Source organism: Furipterus horrens, unplaced genomic scaffold (genome assembly GCF_987537825.1).
Source record: "Furipterus horrens unplaced genomic scaffold, mFurHor1.1.pri manual_scaffold_8, whole genome shotgun sequence".
NCBI classification, from domain to species: Eukaryota; Metazoa; Chordata; class Mammalia; order Chiroptera; family Furipteridae; genus Furipterus; species Furipterus horrens.
In genome coordinates this window covers 98,166,048-98,182,296 of record NW_028327178.1, presented here as the reverse complement: position 1 = coordinate 98,182,296, position 16,249 = coordinate 98,166,048, and the positions used below count along the sequence as shown (strand labels likewise).

Here is a 16,249-nt window from a genome sequence, read left to right as displayed (position 1 = left end):
TGAAATCATATGGTTCTTGTACTTTTCCAGCTGACTTATTTCACTTAGCATGGTACTCTCATCTTTTTTACGGCTGAGTAGTATTCCATTGTTTGTATGTACCACATCTTCTTTATCCAGTCATTCGTAGAGTGACCCTTAGGTTGATTCTTTGTCTTGGCTACTATGAATAATGCTACAGTGAACATAGGGGTACATATATCTTTATGAATAAATGTTTTCAATTTGAGGGGGTAGATACCTAGAAGAGGGATCACTGGGTCCTATGATAGCTCTATTCTTCTTTTTTTGAGGAACCTCCATACTGTTTTCCATAGTGACTGTACCAGTTTACATTCCCACCTGCAGTGTACAAGGATGTCTTCTGAGAGAGCCTTTTCTTTAAATTTTCAAAGATTATAAGCCAAAATTCTACAGCAAACATTATACTTAATATAAAAAATTTAGGTATGTGCCTTTTCATGTCAGGCAGACAAGAATGCCCTCTTATCACAGCTGCTATATCACAATGCTGGAATTTCTGCCCACACTTTAAGGAAAGAAAAAGAAATAAAATGTGTAAGAATTGGGAAGGAAGAGATAAAACTCATTATTTGTAGGTGATATGATAGTCCTCTTAGAAAAAATTTTAAATTTTGAGAAAGAATATGAAAGTTCAACAAGGTTGCCAGAGATAAGGTCAACTTACAAAAATCAATATCAGCAATAATGAACTAGAAAATCTCACTTAAAACAATTTGAATACAAGTTTTAAAATAGTTAGGTTTTAACTAGCCCAAGAATATATGAAATCTCAATGGAGAAAACTTCACAACAAATACAAGACTTGAAAGAAGATCTGCATAAATGGAGAAACAACCCATGCTCATGGATAGGATGATGTTATTACACAAATGAAAATTCTCTCCAATTTATCTATAAACTTAATTCAATGTCAATAAAATTCCCATTGGAGTTGTAAGAAATTTGATAAACTTTCTCTAAAGTGTACATAGAGGAATAAAAGTCAATAGTTATCAGTCAATTGAGGGGGTTAATAAAGAGGACTTACCTTAACAGATATGAATATATTATATACGCTATAAAGCCTAATTATAAAAAGTAGTTTGGTATTCATGCTATCACAGGCAAATGAACCAATAGAGCCCATGCATATGCCGAATTTCAAGTGTGGTAAAGGAGGCTCTACAAATCAACTGGAAAAACTACTTCGTACATGTTTTTAAGGAGAACTTTTTCACTCTATGGAAGAGAATAATACTGAATCCTAATACCTCCTAACAAGGTAGCTGACTCCAGAAGACCTAGGATGTTAATGTGAAAGATGCATCAATAAAATTAGAAACAAATATTGAAGAATGACTTTGTAACCCAGCATTCGGCAAGGATTTCTTAAACGAAAGTGTGTATCTTTCACTGGGAGAAAAGGAGGGAAATGATAGTTGCTCATCCCTGAGCACCACGCAGCAGGAAGCAGCAACTGATTTCACGCATGGAAGGAAGTAAAAAAGAAAAAGAAAACATAATGCCATTTATCTAAATAAAAATGCACATGTAACAGTATATATTGTCTAAGGACACAAAATAAACATCAGAATGGCTGCCTGTAACAGGGAGTAGGGAATGGGAGCAAAAGGAATAAAGAAACAAAACAAGTCAGGACACAGGATAGGATAGGCATGTTCAGGTAACAAACGGTCCCCAAATCTCAGTCGCTTAAACACAACAGAAATTTCTCTCTCTTGTGCTGTGTGACCACAGGGATTGACAGGGTGGCTCTGCTTTCTCAAGATTTCAGGGGCCATGCTGAGGGGTGCTTCATTGCAATAGATGCTTCACAACCTCTGCGGCAGGGAAAGTTGAACAGACCAATCACCCATGGGCTTTAAAGCTGCCCTGGAATTAACAGCCAATGGCCTCTTCTTATACACTATTGGGCAAAGCAGGTCCCGTGGCCACAGCCAACTTCAAAAGAGCTAAAAAGTACAATCTGACCATATGCCTGGAACAAGGGGGAAATCTGAGAGCAGATATCATGTCTACCATTTGGGAGAAATTTTTTAAAAATAACAAACCATCAATTAAAAATGTGTTTGATTTCACTGCATCAGAAACAAAGGATTGTTATTTATCACAGATTACCATGAACAGAATTAACAAGAAAAAAATCTAGACAGTAGCAAGCGTTTATACAAATGAGTAGATAATTGAGCAAAAGATATGAACTGGGAGTTTACAAAGATGAAAACCCAAAAGGATAACAAATGTATGAAGAAATTATCGAATTCATTAGTATTAGAGAAATGTAACTTAAAATTGTAATGAGGGAAATACCTTGCAGGTTGACAAAAGTTTTAAAAATTGGATAATGCTAATTGTTGCCATGGACTGAGTCCACAGCGACCTTCACACACAGCTAAGAGTTTGGTGCAACTATTGCAGAAGCAATCGGGGAATACTTTGTGGAATTAAGCTTATATACACCCTATAAGTCAGTCGATCCTTCTATTCCTAGGACTATAGGCCCCAAAAGGGAAGTCACACCAATCTAGGAGGGCATCCCTGAGGAGGTCTGCTACAGCACCATTTCTGGCTGTGATGAGTTGGAAATGGCTTGTTCCTCAGTGGGGCATAGGTGGGTACATCATGGAGGATGTTCACCATGGAACAGTGTGCAGTGATTGGGAGTAATGGATAAGGGTACACGGCAGCATGGGTGGATGCCAAGAGCACAGTGCTGAGTGACAAAAAGGTAAAGGAGCTCTAAGATACTTTAATCTATATAATACTATACGTGCATACTAAACAATATCATGCATTCTACAAGAATTCATTCAAGCAAAGGAACATATGTGGCATATAATATGTGTCTGTTAAGAAAAGGCAATGAAAGTGAAGAATGTGGGTAAAAAAATATAGAAATAAGCAGAAAAATAATGGAGGGTTGTATTAGTTTCCTGCTGCTGCTGTAACAAATCAACACTAACACAGTGGGTTAAAACAACACACACTTATTATTCTGGAGGTCAGAAGTCTCAAATAGGTCTGCAGGGCTGTGTTCTTTCTGGAGGCATCAGGGGAGAATCTGTTCCCTTGCCTTTTCCAGCTTCTAGAGGCTGCCAGTATTCCTTGGCTCATGGCCCCTTCCTCCATCTTCAAAGCCAACAGCATAGCATTACCTTTCCTTCTCTCTGTCCTCCTGCTTCTCTCTTATAAAGACCCCGTGAGTACCTCAATCACTCCCAGATAATCCAGGGTAGTCTTCCTTATTTTAATTTCAAGATTCTTAATCACATCCACAGCTGTTTCTCTTCCTACATAAGATAACATATTCACAGGTTCTGGGTATTAAGACATGGGCATCTTTGGGGAGCATTATTTTCCCTATCACAGGAGTTTTTATTTGAAGAAGAGGATACCAGGGTATGGGCAGGGGTGTGGTCTGAGCCAGCATTTGGGAGATGAGGGCAGGAATGACTTACCTGACCAGTTGGGCTGGCGGATCAGAAGGTTTCTATTGAGATTGAGAAGGATTTCAAATGCCAGGGTGCTTTCTCCAGGTCTATCTATTAGATTTCTACTCCTCTTTCACAGGGACAGATTACATAATAGTCCAAATGGAGATAGATCAGGAAACTGCCTACACTTTGTGGTTACAGCAGAATCTTCTGGCTCCCCTGAGACCTGAATCAAAGTCACACTTTCCTCCCCACCCGGGACCAAGTCTGTGCTATGTGAAAAAGTGTTGGCTTGTCATGTTAACCAGAACATAAACTCATATTGACCTATGATGGTTTGGGTTATCACGAATCACTTATTCACCGCCCCCACCCCTACTTCACCACGGTAGGAGGAGTGGCCCCATTAAGATTGGATTTGCTCAGATGACTTGCTCTGACCAATATATTATTAGCAGACATGGCAGAGAGAGGCCTTAAGAACATCGGTTAGCTTGGCTCTGGAGCATCCTTGCTAGGAAGGATGTGGCCTTGGAGATGCACTCTGAAATAAATGCACATGGGGCAGACTTGGCCAGTCAGCCTGGAACCAAGCCTGGCTGAGCCCAGCCTCGATCAGACAGGTGCAGGAGCTCAAGAATAAACGCCTGTTCTTGTAAACTCCTGACTTTGGGGTGATGTTTCACCTAGCGGTATCCCACTACTACGGGAGCATGTATCATTTCATTCCCAACTCACAAGAATCATAGGAGATAGGTATCACGAGCTCCACTTTCCATATTATGATACTGGGGCTCAGAAAGGGTAAAATGATTTGTTCAAGGTGAAAATATTGGACACATGAGCAGCACTGTTTGCAGATGGACAATAGGAAGGGCCTTGTGACTGATGACATTGAAGGGAAAACTCACATTTTTCTGCGGCAGCTTTTGAAGGGTAAGTTAGAGGTGAAAGTCATGGAGCAGGATTCTGATCTCTTCACGATTCTGCAGTGAAGGGGGTTTATGTCTGAGCCTGTGCTAGGGTTGTTTCTCACAAAGTCATGGCCAGGGGCTGCCGTGCTTTATTAAAGGGGTCAGCCAGGAAATGGGGATGAACATTTTAGCTCATCATCTTTGCTGAGGGGTGCTCAGCAAGGCCAGAAGGGGCATCACTAGTGAGTGAGGCAGATGATCACAGGGAGGTGGGTCTTCTATCTGCTGCTCTGTCCCCTCTTCCACTGGGCCCTCTTCTTGGTCTTTTGCACCAAGGTGACCAAAATAGATGGTTTTCACTTTGTCACATGCCCTTTCTCATTGTCTAGGTAAATCCCCAATGAGACTCGATGGAGAATAAGCCTCCTTTAATGGACAGTGGTTTTTGTTTGAAATCGTCCCTTCAATTTAATGATACGTTTGTACATTTCAAAGAATAAAGCTTTGGACATCATAAGATAAAAAAAAAAAAAAAAAAAAAGCTTGGTAGGCATTTCTGGGGCTGCTGACACAGCAGGGCTTGTCAAGGTCCAGTAGTCCTGAATAGTGTCTGTAGATTAATGTGATTCCTTGGGAGATCAAGGATGTCCTGGGGTGCAGGGTTCTCGCTTATGAACCGCCTAGGCTTTGAAAAGCTGCAGTTCTGAATCAAATGCCCAACTCTCCAACTGAAAGGGAAGGGAATAGTTCTGAGAGAGAGGCTAGCAGAGTCTAATCAGAAGATAATACCTCTGGTTGTTTGTTTTACATATTCTAGAAGTAGTTCGATTTACACATGGCTTCTCATCAGCCTTCCAGTGATGGCAAATTAGCTACACCTAAGGCTTCCTAATTCCAATGCCTGTACTGTTCACAGCCGGTGTTTCCCAAAGGGAAGTGAAGTGCTCAGAATGTTAAATACCTCACCTGGGCCCAGCACTAGGTGGCTTTTGACCATCAGAGAGATTTCAGGTTTTATTCTTTCCCCAGCCCTTTTATTTTAATAGACAAGCAGACTTGCCATAAATTGAAGTGAAGCCCAGAAGATGTTAAGTGCTCGCCTTCTCCTCCCCACCCCACCCCGAAACTCTTCTCCTTTCTCTGGAAACTGAAACCATGTAATTTAGAAATTGCTTCTCTCTTTCCAACCTGATTTCCTCTGCTGCAAAAGTAATTTTTAAACATTCTAAAGCTTTTATTTCCAAGCTGCAATCTTCTGCCTGTGTCCATCGAATTCTTCCCGGCACTGGAGCACTGGGCGGTAGACGTGGTAGGAGTTGCAGCTGACAGTCCCGCTGCCTCGCTCGGCAGCCATGCAGGCGGCTGCTTCCGGACAGACGGAGTGGGAAGACCCAGGTCTGAGCCCGAGCTGGGAAGCAGAGTGTGGCCAGCTAGGCCATGAGATCTGTGGGCAGGGGGTACCCAGGCAGAATGTTCATGAATTTCACACAGTGGGGTCCTACATGAGTCGATGTCTAGTTTGGAGGTAAATCACACCACTTACTTTAACAGAGAGGATTGGCTATAGAAAATTGTTGATAGTCAGGGTTCTCAAGCTGTGTCAAGGCAGCCCAGGACACCATGAGGAACTCACAAAGGCACCACATGAGGGCATTACCATTTTTAAGTTTAAATGATCATGAAACACACAGTGTCCCCTGTCAGATGGAAAACAGTTTCAGCAGTAGACTGGTCTACATTCCTTTCGGTGCCATTGAATCTCTGCAAAGCTGAGCTTCTGGTGGCTGCTGGGATGAAAAGCAAGTATTACATAAAAATCGATGTGGAACGGGCAACGGAATGCCATGTCTAATCTGAATCCAGTTTGAGAAGTTGTTCAGTGGTTGAAAGATGCATGCATCCCATAGTGAGTAATTGTGCTTATTTAAGATGTGGGCCAACTATTTTTCCTTTCATTGGTGTGTACTGTTTTCTCAAAGATACAGTTGTTAAGCTATACATACTTAGTTGTTTGGTCTAACTCATACATGAAACTGTTGGTATTTCTTTGATTAGGAACCTATGAAAAAAATTACCAAAATACCAAGGGCACTGTGAACAGAGAAAGTCTGGAGACCTCTGGTTACTTATAGGTAAAGAACTGGCTAGGAAACTGAAAAGGTAAAAAGAGAACATGAAAGTGTTATACCCAGGTATTGTAGCAACTGTAGGAAGCAGGTATTGGTAAGGGCTGGAGAGAACAGGCTGGAATTACAAACATTTAAAAGATGGGAAGAGGGAATGCTTTTTGGCTGGTCCTGGTGTTTCTGAGGTTCTGTAGTGAAGCTGGGTCTTTAGGTGTTAGAGAAACTGCAAACTAGATGCAGCTGCTGTGACAGAAAGGGCTTCCCAGGTGACGTGATGGCAGAGTGATGCCCACAGAAATGGGAAGCCCCTGACTCTTCTTCCTCCTCAGCCTTGCAGGCTCCCTCTTTTGCCCCCTTTTGGCAGGACTAGCGTCGAACCCGGTGGTGGAGCAGAGATGGGGTTTGTTTGAACCACATCTATTATTATTATTTTTTTTTTTTTACAAATACAGTTGACATTCAATATTATATTAGTTTCAGGTATACAGCGTAGTGGTTAGACATTTATATAACTTATGAAGGGTTCCCCCTGATAAGTCTACCACCCCACCTGACACCATATATAATTATTACAATATTATTGACCATAGTCAGAGAAGGAAAACTCTGACTCCAAAAAACCTCCGCTGCCTTGCGACATACCTCTTCAGGGGAAAGGCTAAGGGAGTAAACCCCGACAGAAAATCCGGAGCCGGAGTCCCTAAGGCGGTTTGACGTTGTAGTCAACACCGGCAACTCCTGCGGCGCACCTGAAGCCAAGCTGTATTGACTCCGTCTTTCCCTTGGATCCTTCAGCTGCGAAGAGAGGGGGGGTCTGCTGCATGGGCAACAGCAGACCCTCCATATTACCCTGCCCAGGCTCTGTAGCTTCAGCGTCATCGCAAGATGTCGATTCAACACGGGAGGAGACAGATACTACCATGTCACTCCCGAGTCGGACTGCACAGCCATTCTCGGCGGTGCAGATAGACTCTTAAGAAGCTACGCCATCGTCTCTCGAGACGGACGGCTGCCGACGACGACGACGATTGACCATAGTCCCTATGTTATACTTTACATCCCTGTGACTGTTTTGTAGCCACGAACTTGTACTTTTTAATTCATTACCTTTTTTCACTAAGCCCTCCAACCCCCTCCCACCTGGCAACTATCAGTTACATCTGTTTTTAACACTCTTATCCCCAACACTCAGCCTGCGCCCTCCCCCCCATAGGTGCTCAATGAATATTTCAAGCTAAACCATGTTCAGGAAAAGACTAAGAACTTTAGTGGAAATAGAGAGGAAAGATCAGGAAAGATCAAGGAGCCGGTGGTAGGACCTGAAATTAAAGAAGAAAGATTTTAGGCACAAGTTTCCCCGAGCCCTCGATCTCCCTTCCCTGTTTCATTTTTCTCTAGATCACTTGCGACCCTCTGGCATGCTATATAATCTTCTGAACAGAGCCCCTGAAGGGCAGAGGGGATTTTTGTCTGTTTGGTCTACTACATCTCGTAGAGTCCTGTACGTGGCAGGAACTCAAAAACATTTATTAAAAGATTGAATTTTTCCAGCGCTTTACCTTTGGCAAAGAATGCTCATATCCCACTGTTATAACTGCCTTAGCTGATACTCTCAGTTGCTTCTTTGGAATGGTGGGAGGGGCCCTTATAATGTGTGATGCCCAGACTGGCCTCGCCCACCACTGCAGGGGTGTGTATGGGTGGTGCAAGGTGGGGGATTGCTTCTCCTGGGGCCTGTTCACTGCTGCATCAGCATCTTGATGGGCATCTGCTCCTTGATCCTAGTCTCTTGGACTTTAAATGTGCCGCCCTCCCTGCCTGGGGTTTAACCTTCCCACTGCCTACTGTCCCCGCCCCATTCCTCCGCACCTCGTACCTTCACTGGGTTAAATCTTATCCATTCTTCATCCAAAGGCCCCCTCCTCCAGGACAGCCTTCCTGGTCTCTCTATACACCACATTGCATTGCTCGTGATTGACTCTCATATATTTAACAGTAGAATGTGACAGTCAAGTTGTAGGTTAAGCTACTGTTACCTAGTGCTGCCAGCCTTCCATGAACACCACCCTGATTAGGGAGGACCCCAGGTATTCCAGTCGAAGCCCTCACTCCACAGGCAACTCCGCATCGTCCAGTTGCTTCCTTCTGATATTATACCTTGATCAACAACCTTTAGTTTGCTAAATAGCACAGAAATTTGTTGTGATGGTTGAAATCTGGGACCAGTTGCTTAGCATAATAATAAGTATTATAAATGGACTCTAATTGATAAAATTATAATATGTGGGTTGGAAAATTTTTTAAGACCCTCTCCAGACATACGCAAAGAAGAGGAACCCAGGAAGACTTCTAGCTTTTAACCTCAGGGATGTATCTAAGCTGTGATTCCTAAGCAGTCCTGTGTCACCTGTTGGATGAGGGGGGTTTCTGGGTGTCTGATGTGATGATACAGTAATTGATTTTGCCTCTATAACAAACTAGGCAAGCTATAGTCCATGGCCTTGGCTACCTGTTTTTGTAAATAAACTCTTACTGAAATGCAGCCTTGCCCATTTGTGTAATATATTTCCCGTGTCTGCCTTTGCATGATAGCAGCAGAGGTGAATAGTTGCAACAGAGACTAACCCACAAAGCTTAAAATATTTGGTGTATAACCTTTTACAAAAAAAAAAAATAAATAAAATCACCAACTCCTACCTGAGAATACTGACAATCACCATAAATGGCATTTTCATGCAAGATAGTAATCAGATCACCTTACCTAATAGGACAGATTGCTGGGGCTTCATTGCGCTCTATGGAATGAATTGTTTGACCTGTTTTGTACCTGTTGACTAATAAACAGTTGTGTAATAGGTGCTCATCTGTGTAGGAGAATTTGCCCTGAGACCTGCTTTTATTATAACCTAATAATGCAGTTGTTGGGGAATCATTAACCTTAACTCACCTCAGATTTCTTTGGTGGCTTCTGGTTTCTGTGAAAAAGAATGTAAGGGTTCTGCACGAGTCATGATTAAATCGGTGAATGCGTTTCCAGAGCGAGGCCGTGTCTTTCTGCCACGTGCTGCCTGGAAGCCTGGCGCTTCCCTTGCAAAAAGCTCATGAGGCGTGAGCATGCCGTCCTTCCCAATGGCTGTGTCTGCATCCCCCACCCAGAACGTGAGTCTCAGGAAGGCAAGGAAGTGCCTGTCTCATTCACCTGTCTCCCCAATGCCTGTCCGGTCTCAGAGGTCCAGGACAGGTTTGTGAGAAGGAAGGAATAGAGACAGCAATATATAAGGATGCCTCTACAGAAGCTTGCTAACTCCCAGCTGTAGTTGGTTAAAAGAATGAACCCAGCAGTCAGCTGGATTGAGAACCAGGCCAGCAGCTCCCAGTAACCTATAAGACTCCTGTTCTCTCTCAGTGGCTCCCCTGCCTCCCTCCCTTCTGGAGGGGGAAGCTGTATTTGAAGGAATGTAGCTGCATCAAGGGACTTGGTGGACACTGTCTCTTTAATTCACCTCGGAGCCCTGAAAGGTAGGGAGCATCAGTCATGAGAAAACTGAGGCACAGACCGAGATGGGATAAGTGCTTTAGGTCCAGGTGATGACAGGGCCAGGGGTCTGTTCAGCAAGTCATGATGCCTCAGCGCTCAGGAGTCTTTTTTCATTAGTGAGTGAGCCAATGGACACGCGAGGAAATTACCTTCTCTATGGCATTGCTACAAGGGGGTGACCACCAGGTCACCTTCTCACAAGGCAACGTGTTCCAGCTTCAGATGGTTCTAGTTGTCAGGGTTGGAAGGACCCAGGGACCCTGGGCTGGGAGAGTCTCAGCAGGCCCAAGGGAAGCCTCTGATTTCCTGTCCTCGCCTACCTTCCTGAGATATTTGTGGTAATAGTCAACACATTCCTGTCCAGCCAACGTCTGAAATAAATTAGAGGGGGTGTTGGCAAGCCAGCAAGTGAGTGGGTTTGGATGATGCTGAAAAGAAGATGGATTTTAATTTTGTTCCTTTTCCCTCTTTTTCCCTCCATGTATCATTTCCATGCCAAAATTGCAAATTAATGGTCACATTGAACTATCTGTCAATGTATTACTGCTCTTGGAGTATCAAATTATGTTGGCAATAATGTTTCCAGCTGCCTAGGACTCCATTGCAATTTAATTTGAAAGGAACTCAAATTGCATCTCCAAATGGATAAAAAATTAATTTTACATACAAGCTATCCACCTCCACATTTTCAGCCCCATGCCCCAAATTATCTCAATTTAGGTTCAACTTTGAACAGTACATATGTTACAGCCAACTCCATAGGCAAAGATGAATACATAGGAAATTCATGAATTGGAAATCTGCTGGGCTGTTCTTTTTACATAAGATGTTCTGCCTTGATTAAGGTCATTAGGAGATTCTACAGCTATTGCCTTTGACAGCAGGGATGGAGACTGGGTTCACGTAGAATAAAAAAGGCTCCAGTTCTGACTTAACCACATGGTTACCCTTAACAATTGGAGTGAAAAAAGAACCCTGATTAATCCCCTTTGCATCCCCTGCCCAATTTACTTACTGCTTTCCCCCCGCGGTATATGAAGTCTTCAATTCTGATTTGGTCTCCAGTCATCCCCTACTTTCTATGTTTACTCATTCTTACATTTATTTATTAAGCAGCTCAATGTTCCCGTCATACAAATGAAGAGGTCTAGGGGCCCACAAGTTAGCAGGGAGGCGAACATGAAGCAAGCATGCAAACCTGCAGTTTGATTGACAAGGGTAGTGGACGAAGTGTGCTAATGTGTTAGAGGAGACCGGTGGTGGAGGTGCTGATTCTGCCCGGGCAAGGGAGGCTTTGGGAGAAAGTTACAGGGAGAGGGTGGCACTGGAGCTGGGCCTTAAATATATTGAACGGGAATTTGCCCAGTGGCATCTCAAGCAGAGGGAAGAACACGGGCAAACCTGTGGAGGAGTGAAAGGCCACAGGATGCAATGATTTGCTTTAGGCATGTACGTTTCATGGAAGGAGCAGTGGAAATGAGTGAGGGGATTAGATAGGCTAGGAGGGGCAAGGTGGGTTCAGGTATTTGGTTGAAAATTGTGCTTTAGGAGGAAATGCTGCTTTAGCAGGACCTGACCTGGAAAGGGGAGGCGTGATCCGAGGTTAGGAGGACCCACCTGCCTTCAGGGAAAGGCACGGATGAAGAAGCTTCCGAAAACACGAGTCAGTTGATCAGACACAGAGGCACATGCATGCCCACATTCCTGTCCCTAACATGTGCAAGCACACAAATGGGTCTGGGCCGAGAATACAAGCACAGGCCTGTGGCCCCTTCTACTTTCACCTGACTCCGTCCCTCCCCACTAAGGGCCTCATGTACATGTGTCTGGAGGTCACAGTCCTCACATCTACACTTTGTCCATTCCCCCCGCCCCCCCGACAGCCACCCTGTGGTCACCCTGTAGGCCTCCAGGTGCACACGTGTGGAATACGGTCTGATCTTGGGAGGGCAGATCAAGGGAAGAGGTTTGAACAAATCTTGGAAGTGAGTTTGAAGCCACTGGGGCAGGGAGTTCTGGGGTGTCAGGTACCTAAAGCCTGTCCAGAAGGGGGAGCACAGAAGCCAGGTGGACACATTGGACCACAGACTCCTGTCCAGGGAGGGTCAGAACCTGCTCCTTAATGCCCTGGGCTCAGGATAGGGCCCTTGTCACCAAGTGTAAGAGCACAGAGACATCCCCCCAGAGGATGAGTCGATTTGATTTTCCATCAGAGGATGGTTTTCTAGCTTGCCTGACAAGCCACCCTCTCTTCCCGCCATTTGCCATCCCAGTGGCCTGCAGGCTGTTGCTCGTGAAGGTCACACGGATGGGGCCTTATCTGGAGGCAGAAACCATAGGCTCCAGACTTGGACATGTTTACACAGGGCAAGTAAATTCAACAAAACCGATCTCTACTGCACACACCGGCTTTGTCAGCAATTTCTGACTTGTTTGCACCAAACCAAACATGAGCCTGAGCATCTCTCTGCTGCAGGCAGTCACTGGAGCGGAAGCTGAGTTCGGTGGCTAGGGTGTTGGGGGGGTCACACTGAAAGCATGAATGCCTCCGTCGCACTAGTTCTGAAAGCTAGTTTTCATTGTCCAGGACTTCAGGACGTTCTCTTGCTTAAATGCAAAAATAGACATGTTCCCCTTAAAGACTTGGTGACATGCTGGAGGGGCAGAACAGGGGCCGTGGGATCAGGGGGTCTGAGCTCAGTCCCCAAGAACAGATCACCATCTGTTCCTCCCGTTTTTAACTAATGTGAGCTGGCCCCTCAACAGACCCTGCACCATGTGCTGGGCCTGCTGGACAAACAGAATATGGTCTCTTGCAACCTGGGAGGAGCGATGAATAAATAAGCAAGCAGTTCCTAGACAGCGTGACAAATGCTGAGTGGGCTGGGCAGCTGTGCCAAGTGCCGTGGGAGGCCAGCACTGGGGACTTGGCTGTGTGGCCCTGGGTAAGTCACTGGCCTCAATTCCCTATGCAAGAGCCTGCCTAAAGCTGGCAGTGCCTCGCCCAAGGTTACTGCTTAATAAATAGCCGCTACCTTTCCCTTTCTGCATGGGGGTTCTTGAGTTTACAAACTTTCTGCTGCACAGATCTTACCCAAAGGTCCACCAGAGACCTTCTTGCTGTGACCTCCAAATCATCTTTCAGGGTGCTGATAACACAGGGACATCTTTTCCAAGTCCCCTTCGCCTCTGGCCACTGTGTTCCCATACGGTATCTTCTTTGGCCTGAGTGAGTCAGGCAAACCTAGAGCCCTTTCTAGAAACCACAGGGAGCCTTAAGGCATTCCTCCCAGCAAGGCCGTTGTCTCTAAGAGGTATGCCCACTGTTAGGTGGAGGCAATTTCTCTCTGCCTTTTCAGTTCATTTGGTACTCATTAACAGCCCTCTGCAATTAGTGCAATGATTTTTACAGTGTAGATGAGGAAGTGGGGGCTCAGAGATGAAGTGCCCTTGCCCAAGGTCACACAGCTTGTGAGCACCAGGGGCTGGCTTCAAGCTGTGCTCTGTCCAGCTCCACCCTCCCTTTGGCCTGTCTGATGACAGTCAGTTCCATATGCTTCGGAGGGGACAGGTGACTTTTCCTGTGCCCTGACCTTCCACCTCTGGGAGGATGTCTCTGTGCTCCGTGGCAGGCTTGCAACATCTCTTGCCCTCTTTAAAATGTTACCCTGGCCTAATTCCTCCTTTCAGAGAAGCAGAAAGGTGTTTGTGTGCACACCTGTACAGGTGAGCTATGGGGAGAATTCTGTGGTAGCTTGAGACCAGGTGGAAAGACAGGCCAGTGGTTCTCCTAACACCAAATGGGATTAAGTCCCCACGTTGCCCACGGCGGTGACCCCAGGCTTCTGAAGGTCAAGCCACGTTTGCCTGACAGTTCTGGGCTTTCTCGTGACATCCTCCCCAGACCTTCCCAGGTCTTGGTGACTGTGACAGGCCTCCTGTGTATGTCTTCTCCCTGGTCTCAGCCCCTCGTGGTGTCACAGTGCAGAGCAAACACAGAAGCATGGGACCCTCACACTTCACATTTTACTGTGTGGCTCTGAGCCCCTCACTCACCTCACGGGACTTGGCTTTCCTCTAGGCCGAGGCTATAGGACAAGGCTTTTTTTCACAGGGGAGGGTGAGTCTTACCAAATAGGACGTCCGTTCGGCTGACAGCTGCTGAGGTCACCCTCTGCAGGTCACGTGGCTGGGCGTGGCTACAGGGGAGCAGAGATCACCCTGCTCTCAAAGACTTTACCTCCCACAGGGCAGAACCCATTTCTAAAAAAGCTGTCACAGTGCAAAATGATTATTAACACATAAGGAAACAGCTAACAAATGGAGAAAGCAATGGGCACTGATCTCTGCCCAGGAGTACAGAGGGGAAGTCTCCACAGCAGAGGCAATGTGAAGGGGACAGAAAAAGCAGGAGAGGGATTGCTGGACATCAGCAGGAGGAGCTGGCCGAGCAGAGGGGAGGAGAGAGGGGGGAGAGGGTGGATCCCCGCCCGCGGGTGCACACACATCACACGTCTTCTTAGTTTGCACACTAGGTGTGGAGTCAGACAGATACAAGTTCAAAGCCCCACTTTGCCACTTGCTAGTCTTACTACGCTACCAGTTCCTGGACCTCTCTGGGCCTCATTTTATTCATCTGTAGTGTGGTTGGCAGTCCCTCCCTTACAGAATCACAAGATGATGCAGGTGACAGAACCCATCACGGTGGCTGCTGGCCATCAGAGGGGTTTGGTTTGGTTTTGCTTGTGCTTTAAGGGCACCCCCAAGGAGGAGTGTTTGATGAGGCCCAGAGCAGGGACGGGCAGCCTGCCCACCAGGACAGTCTGGCATCTGGGTGACTAGAAAGGCTCCAGCGGGGCAAGGTTGGGGGGCATGCTCGGACTTCCCAGGAAGGCAGCTTCCACTGTCCCCGTGCTTGTACATTTGTCGTCAATGCCATCATGAGTTGTGAAACCAAGCAGCAGCAGCCACCACCCCAGATCATAACCCACCCCCCCAGCCAGGCACGGGGAACATGCTTTTTACCTTCTGTTCCACGTGGACTCAGCACAAGGGGCCTTCAGCAACAGCTTGTCCAATGTCACAATTTCAAAGTCACACATTTGCTTTGGGGATGCTGGCTCTCTTTACACAAAGGACCTGTGAGCATGAATAATTGGGCTATAAGAGTGACCGTGAACTCCTTCGTTGGTCTGGGGCCAGGCTGCCCACTGTCCCCAGCAGTGCAGAAGCACATCTGAACTGGCTTGCCAGGCTCCCTGACGATTCTGGGTATCCTTCTCCAAAGAGGAGTGCTTTGAAGTGTCTTCTGGTAAGGCTCTGACACAGGCTGCAGGACATTTAAGGACAGATCAGGACATCTAAGGGAACTCAGGCATCCAGACGTACCCCTCCCCCTTTTCACTGCTGCACTGGTGCGGGGGCAGACTTACCCTGGTGCTTTCCCAGGACCAGAGAGATGACAGAATCCATCATTTTGCATAAGGATGCTGCTACCCAGCACTGTCACTTATAAGACGTTCAGAAGACATACAGCGTATGAAACCTTATTATTTTTATTACTATTCCTATTACTGCAAAAGAAAAACTACCGTGTATGGAGTGCTTATTAAGTTCCAGGTGCAATTCTAACTGCTTGGCAAACAGCGCCTCACTTAACTCCCCCTTTTTTCCTCTGAATGAAATTAGCTGCTATTATTATCACCATTTTCCAGGTGGAATTAAAAATGGACCCAAAGAGATTACCTAACTTGGTGAAGCCCTATAGGTAGTACGGAAGAACATATACCGATTTAATCTGTAGCCAGTGCTTAACTGCTCTCGGGCGGGAGAACCTGACAGAGGAACTTACGGGCATGCTGATTACAGAAGAAGTTATGTTCCCCTCATAATGAACGCCTGAACCTCGTAGGATGAGCTTTACCTGTGGGGATTGAAAAAATGCATTCCTTGTTATTGTCTGTTTTGTAAAAATACCTCTTTCATTTGTATAGATTAGAAACAGAATATTCATAATAAAGTAAGACATAGGCAGTGTTTCGTAAGGGGTTCTGGGAGCGCGATCAATGGGGCGGGGGACAGTCTCGTGGTAAGAGTACGTGATCAGGTCTGCTTTCGGAATGATGTGCCTGGGCGGGCGGGGTGGGGGGCTGTTTGGAAAAAAGGTAGTGGAGAGGAGAGAAAGAAGGCTTGAAGGCTAGGAAATAGTGACAC

General features: G+C 45.8%; 1 protein-coding gene across 12 annotated transcripts in view; it reads left to right on the top strand.

Annotated features, from left to right (window-relative positions):
- PTPRT (protein tyrosine phosphatase receptor type T) overlaps positions 1-16,249 on the top strand; it is a 690,852-nt gene that overhangs the window by 330,214 nt on the left and 344,389 nt on the right. The window lies entirely within an intron of this gene.